Below are 8,169 nucleotides of genomic sequence, written 5' to 3'. Positions count from 1 at the left end.
TCGTACCGTACTAATTCAATTTTTACAAGTTCAATCGAATCGTCCATTTTGTATTAGAATAATTTCCTCCGAACGATCTTCGATCTATTCCATTTGTTGATATACTCGAATGTGCTACTTTGCTTCAATTTCTCACTTGTTTCCTGTAATCGAGTAAAATTTCAACCAGATTAAGCTAATCGTTTGAATAAAATGTGAGTCAATTTTAGGAATATCACCAGTTTTTCTTTGTGTCATCAGATTCTTCTCAGATTCTCTAGCTATGGCGGTACGAGGAAATTTTTATATTTAATTCAAATGGTTTCAAAGTGTGAGAAAGATGGAAGAAAATTTTTTTAACGGAAGAAATGGCAAAAGGTTGAGGAAAATTTCACATTGGATTTGAAATTTTGGTGTCCAAGGTCATTTTAGGATCGTAATCCCGACTTTTACGGCGATTTACATCGCTTCGTGGTGAATGACTGTCAGTATAAAAAAATACTTGTTCAATATTTTTTTGAGTACTATATTTTCGAATTAAGAAAAATTGCACGAACTTATGGACAAACCTAACAGCTTATTTCATTTCTTGGGCATTTCCTGCTTATTTCATTTCATTTCTAAATAATAAACATTTCTTCAAAAAAGGTCCACTACGAATATAGGTAGGTTAATATTTAATTAGAATTATGTATGTCAAAATTTCGTCAAAATCGGTGATTATCACTTTGGCATGTTCCTTTATAAACAAGGATGCAATTGTTATCTGGAAGTATCATTCATTGGTTTACATTTAACAGCAGTTTCTGCGTGGAAACATTTCCCTAGCACTTGTGTGCTCAAGTTCGAGTGCAGAGCACTGCCTTAATGACAAGAATAGCACCCTCGCAAAGCATCGAGACATGAAGACATAAATAGATGAACCGACGACGATATCATCTAATCGAACCTGTCCTTTGTTGCCTCGCACGTTACAGTCCAGTTCCTTTTTTAGCTATAAAAAGAACGCCTGTTAACTTTGGAAATAAGCTTCCTTTCGGTGGTCAGTGCTTGGTGGATGGAATGAGCCGAGAGGTTAAAGCAAAGACGAGCTAGATAGGGCCATCGATGATAACGTTTTAAGAAAAATTATTGAAAGTAATCCATAGCAAGGAATATGAAGTTTTATAATATTCTCCCTTATTCGCTCAATTTTTCTTCGATAGACTATCATTTCTTGAAAGAGCTGCGTAATTTTTTTAATAAATAAATTATCCTGGATAATGAAGACACAGACATTTTCTAATTCAGATTAATAATTTTGTTATATTTTGAATAGCGAAATTAGTTAATCGTTGGGAAAAGTGCGGAAATTATTTTGCTTAACTTTCTGTTGGCAACCTGGGTCATATTTGACCCGAGCCAAATTTCCCTCTTGTGTTTCTTCGGAAAGAATTATTTTTATTGAAAAAATTTTGAAACGTTTGGCATAATTTAGTAGAGACTTTGAAGAGTATCCTCAAATTTTTTAAAGCCTAGAATAGTAAGAAAATTTGACCTACGAAGCGTCAGAAAATATGCTTGACCCTTGAGTGGGCAACCAAAATGTTCACGGTTGTTTCAAGCTTTAGTATTTAAAATTGTTTTTATTTTTGAAACGTCTGTCGACGTGGAAATGTCTAAAAAATGGGGATCCATAGCGATTTCACGATACTTTCGCAAGAATGTAAAAAATTGTTAAAGGAAAACAGAGAAATGGGTAATTTCCAATTCCCAAACTGGTAAACTCCATCAAATAAGATTTATTAAAATATGAAACGACGTTTCCTATATGTGACTAATTCGATTAAATAAAACTTCTTTAAAGCACCAAGTATGAAAGTAGGTACTTTAATACTAAAATTGGAAGAATATCAAAAACTGGAGTTAATCATTTCGGCTTCTGAGTGGCTCGTATATACCTAACGCCATAAAATAAAATTCATCAGATTTCGTTGTATTTCTGAAAAATTAAGCACCAAGCATGAAAGTGCTTTAATACTAAAATTGGAAGAATATCAAAAACTGGAGTTAATCATTTCGGCTTCTGAGTGGCTCGTATATACCTAACGCCATAAAATAAAATTCATCAGATTTCGTTGTATTTCTGAAAAATTAAGCACCAAGCATGAAAGTGCTTTAATACTAAAATTGGAAGAATATCAAAAACTGGAGTTAATCATTTCGGCTTCTGAGTGGCTCATATGTGCCTAACGCCATAAAATAAAATTCATCAGATTTCGTTGTATTTCTGAAAAATGAAGCACCAAGCATGAAAGTGCTTTAATACTAAAATTCAAAAAACATCAAAGAAAGTAATCGAAGAATATCAAAAAGATCCGATCATTTCAACTTCCGAGCGTCTCATACATACACAAACCCAGTAAAAACAGCTATACTCAGAAGTCGTTTGTGTTACACCCACTGTATGATAATTGTTCCGAGTCCTAGAAGCTTTCTCGTGGGTTCGATCTTATTCGCATGCACTGGAAGAAACAGCGGCGCCGATCGATGGCGCGCGCTCTCAGGTCTCGTTTTTTCCCTGCTCGACACGGCTGGATCGGTCGTCGACGACCGATTGATGTAATTGCGTGACTGGCAGCTCGTCTAAAGTGACCGATCGGCCGTCAGGGCCCCTGGCCTGGCTCGTCGTCGTGCTCATAACGTATGTACGTAGATGCGGCCGTATAGACGAATGCACACGCTCTTGGATCCCACCGGATATTCTCTCATACACGCGTCGTTTTCTTACTGGCAGTCTCTGTCCAGCCATGAGTTCGCCGGTTAAAACGACCAGGCTTGTGCCTCGTTCGTTGGAACTTGAGAGCTGTACGCTTGGTAGCATTCAGATCGAAGAATTGTTTCGATGGTTGAATGTGGTGGATGGATATTTACTGTTCTTTGTCGACATTTTTGATTTGGAGAATTTTGTTAGGTTACATTTTTGCCAAAATTTCATTCGTTGGACACTTTCATTTTTACAGCTAAAATTGCGACCTAATTTGGAGAATTTTCTTCGGTTTCATTTGGTTCGATTTTTTCTGAAATTTTATTTGTTTAACCCTTCAACTTCCACGACTAAAATTTTCATCTAATTTGAAGAATTTTGTTTTCTATTCGGTTCCATTTTTTCCAAAAATTTTCTGCTATGTACTTTTGCTCGGTTCCAAAAATTTTCTGCTATGTACTTTTGCTCGGCTTGTTTATTATAAATAGATTATTGCAAGAAAATTCTGTATACGTTTCGTCAAGTTGCTCTTTTACTACCTTTTATGGCTGTGATCGAACTTAATTTCTAGTAAATTAGTAAATAAGCAGGTAAATAAATGGACAATTTATAGCATAACATGATGATTAATATCAATTGTTATTACTTATAAAGTATGACAGATTTATTAGCTGGATATGTTAAGTACTGAATGAAGTTTTTGACAAAGAGGATAATTCTATTATAATTATTGAATTAGTCAAGTATGTGATTGTTTAAGACTTGACTAGAGTGGAATTCAACATGATTTCTTATAGATGTGACCATTTAGAAATTTAGTAGATATGAAATTGTGAATAATTTTAATTTATTATTTTGAGAGTGTTATTTAAATGCCTATGATCATTTTTAACAGAAATTTGACATTAAGGTGCAAATAAAATTGCTTTCAATGATATTCAGAGTTTTTCTTTAATTTTTATATATACAGTATTACCAACAAGTTTTATTCAGTGACTTTAAAACAATTTTACTTAAAATTTTTCTAGTATTTCTATTTAATTTTGTTTAGTAAATTTTAGAACACTTTCGCACATAATAACGTCGAACGTGATCGTTTGTTTAAAATACTGCCTTAAAATCTCGACGTTTCTTACCTACATTATTGACATTCGTGGAAACATTCAATAAACACGTACAACACACTTGGACTAATTAATTACTTCTTTATCTGTTATAATTAATTTACATTCACGTTTGTACACGATAGCATTGTAAACTCGCGTAACATTACAAGTCGTATCTTTGTCGTAAAAGTCAGATGCAACCAAACAAAATTAAAGTTCATTGACTCACGTTTAACCTCTTAATGGTTCACAAGAATGCTATGTTACAAGCAGTGCCAACCACTCTAACAGAATCAATGGAGTATCTCAAGTTTCGTATGCAGAAAATCAGAAAGTTAAATGACAAGATTCGAAGGGGACACAGTTGCACTCCGCGATCAATTCTTTCCCCCTTTTTCAACGATTATTCATAAATTAATTCCTCTTAATAGTAGATAGTAGCTTCTTGCAGATTGAACGATCGAGGTATCGATAAAACTTTGCACCTGTGTCGTTTCAGTAAAAGTGTAATATTTATTAATCGAAGTGTGATCTTAAGAGAAGAAAATTTAACAATTTATTTTTGGACGAAACAAATTTTTTTTGAATTAAAAAGTGTTCGGTGGAAGTTGATCTTGATCTATGGTTAACTTTCGTACAGAATCTGGCATTTAACAATAAAATAATCGACGAATTTTAAATCGATGTACTTATAGTAAGTTAATATATTTAAGAACGAAATTTTCAAATCGGTAATGTCATGTGCACAGTGGAATATTTGTATGAAGAAGGTGGCCAAAATTATTTTACTGGCTTTAGCGGAGCTAAACTGACTTGGAAATGGTGAAACATAATTATTTGATACGATTTTACATGACGACTCAGAGGAGAATCAAACATTGGAAATAAGTCAATGAAAAACTTTCCAAATAAAGAAAAATCCCTTTTATATGGCCTTCTTTTGCCTAAATTCTAACGTCAGGAAAATGCCCACTGTAGTGCTTCATTTTAATAACATTACGAGAAGAAAACACGTTTTTTGTTTTCATTAAATATTGAAAATTACAAATTTTGAAGAAATTGGAAATTAAGTGGAAACTGTTCAAATTCGGAATTTTTCCAAAACTTAAAATTATACTTGAAAGTTACGAATTACAAATCTTTTCAAAAGTTGAGTTTAAAAATTTTCAAACTTTGAATTTTGAAAGAATTAAAAATTAAATGTGAAAACTTTGAATTTTGAATTTTGGCGGGCTTTTCAAATAACGTCCGCTGTGCGACGGGAATGTAACCTTGATAACTCGATGACGTCTTTCACTTTAATGCAGAATCCGCGATGCAATAGCAAAACGATGAATTTTGTTGCTTTTGTCCAGCCGATAATGGCTGATTGTCGGTTAATGCCAGCGACTCGTCACGGTTACGTTCGCGCAGCTTTGACGAGTGTGCACAGCTTATTGATGCTAATGCCAAGTGTCAGGCCGAGATTAATCTTTCCGGCGGCAGTCACATTCGCGCGATCAATCTTACGTGAGGGAGTTCCTAAAGGTTCGTGAAAGCGCGATTCGTTTTCTCCTCGAATGGGATTTATGTATTTGGAATTTTACGCCTTTCCTTTCCTTCAGAGAAAGAGAGAGAGAGAGAGAGAGAGGCGACTGTAACTCGAAGTGGTGAGAAACTCGATTGATGGATGTCCTATTGTATTTCATGAGATTTGCTTTTGGTGTTTCTGATGGAGAAATAAGTTACACGGATGTAATTGATGTTTCACTGTAAAATTAAGTAAGATGAAGATTGATACACACGCTGAGTTGGTTGTTAGTCCTTTTTTTCTCTTATGTGGGATTTAAGAAATTTAGCTAATTATGAGTGTTTTTTTGTTTTAATGTGATTAATCATTTTGAGTTCATTTTATGTCGGTTTATCTAATTAGCAATGAGTATTTTGTAGTTCATGTTCATTTAACATTCTTGCAGTGGTCATTACTTAAGTTGCAATTCACATTTGGGATTTAAATATCATTGAATAATTGAAGTTCTTTGGGATTTAAATGCCACTCAATAATTGAAGTGTAACTTTGGGATTTAAGTGCCAGTGGATAATTGAAGTACAACTTTGGGATTTAATTGTCGTTGAATAATTGAAATTCAACTTTGGGACTTGAATATCACTGAATAATTGAAGTTGAACTTTGGGATTTAAATGCCACTCAATAATTGAAGTGTAACTTTGGGATTTAAGTGCCAGTGGATAATTGAAGTACAATTTTGGGATATAATTGTCGTTGAATAATTGAAGTTGAACTTTGGTATTTAAATGCCACTCAATAATTGAAGTGTAACTTTGGGATTTAAATGCCAGTGGATAATTGAAGTACAACTTTGGGATTTAATTGTCGTTGAATAATTGAAGTTGAACTTTGGTATTTAAATGCCTCTCAATAATTGAAGTGTAACTTTGGGATTTAAATGCCAGTGGATAATTGAAGTTCAAGTTTGGGATTTAAATGCCAATGAATAATTGAACTTCAACTTTGGGATTTAAATGCCATTGGATAATTGAAGTTCAAATTTCTTTTTATATCAGCTGATCTAATTAGTAATGAGAACTTATTTTGCTTCTTCATAAAAAGAACTTGAAATGAACATATTTTGCATTTCATATTAATTTAACATTGCTGCACTTGTCATTTCTTAAGAGAGTCAAAAAATACATTTTTATTGTATTTTCTTCAAGCACAACACCTTGGGAGTGTGTTCCCAAAATTTTACACTTAAACTCATTGAAATGGCAAACTTACAGCGGTTCCAAGAGAACGACACCAAACTGCCATATCTTAATAACAAATAGATCAATCTTCTTGAAATTTTACACACACATAAAGCACACGTCTCTTTACCACATGAACCAGAATTATGTCATTATCAACAATAGTTCTTTCTTCATCACCTATTCTACAGTTTCTCACAATAAACGTACCTCAAAAAGCACGTTCTCCAAGAAATAAAAAAAATGGAAGAAACACTTCGTGAAGAAGCATATCTCTCAGCCATAATTCTTCGTTCTCGTCGTGTGAATTGATGTACAGTGATGATGGACATAGAAGAATTTCCATACGATTCTCGCACGTGTAACGAAACCAAAAACCTTCTCTTTCCCGCGGTGGCGCCTTTTTACTTCCTGCGTTTCGTCGCGTTCCTCTTGCTACATTTGTATGTAAGTCCCCCTTTAAACGTTTCCCCCCATAATCGTGTTTGACGTACATATCTGGAAATAGACCATTCGATGTAATTGGACCGGCCACGTTCTTCGTCTTAATTGGCTAATAAATTTTACACGTCTTCGATCCTTGCCTCTGCATATGGTATAAATTATCATCGATCGTTGTATCCAGCTTATTATTTACATCTGTATTCCCTGAAGCTGTGAAAATCGGCGAATTATTCGTGGAAAGGTTCGTTGTGTGTGTGGTACCTTGGAAGCATGATTAAATCAACGTTTTTTTCAGTCATAAATGATACAACGAAGTAGATAATGGACAGTCTTTGATGCAATAATAGAAGTGGAATTGTGTCGTGCATCCTTGTGATAATTGTTCTTATTGGAAGGAATGTTATCGTTAGATAATTAATATCAAAAGTGGTTACGTTCTGTTGGATAATTCGTCGAAAGTTTATGTGTGATATTTGTGGAAAATTTGAAACTGTTGGAATACGAATTTTGGGGGTTGTTTTCGTGGGATGAATTTTTTAAGTTACTTAAATTGTAATTTGTTCTTTTTTTTTAGTTTTGTTTTGGAGAGGAAGGAATTTTGCTTTTCTAAGCAAAAAATCGGGCAAATTTGGTAAAATTCTTGAAAATAATGTGAAACTACTTTTCAATGATCACTGAAAATTCAAACGATTAATAACTTTGGTAGAATGTTTGTTTAATTTTGGTACACTCGGATGGGAAATTTGTGATGTTTCAAAATGAATAGTGACTAGTTAGGCCATTTTCTTACATTTTCTCAAATCTCCTTAATAAATCAGGCAACCGTGGTAAAATTCTTCAAAATCCATTTTTCCAACGATCACTGAAAATTAAATTAATAACATTGGTAGAATATTCCTCAGACGTTGACGCTCAAATGCAAAATTCGCAATATTTTCAAAGGAACGGTGACCAATTATGCCATTTTCTCATATCTCCCCAAAAATCCTTAATAGATCAGGCAGCCGTGGTAAAATTCTTCAAAATAGCGTGAATCCACATTTTCTAAAATCACTGAAAATTGACACAAGTAATAACGTTAAAAGAATATTTCTTAAACTTTTATATACATAAATCCTCAAATGAAAATTTCGTAATACTTCAGAA

The sequence above is a fragment of the Habropoda laboriosa genome, unplaced genomic scaffold, assembly GCF_001263275.1.
Source record: "Habropoda laboriosa isolate 0110345459 unplaced genomic scaffold, ASM126327v1 scaffold96, whole genome shotgun sequence".
NCBI classification, from domain to species: domain Eukaryota; kingdom Metazoa; phylum Arthropoda; class Insecta; order Hymenoptera; family Apidae; genus Habropoda; species Habropoda laboriosa.
This window is presented reverse-complemented; position numbering follows the sequence as displayed.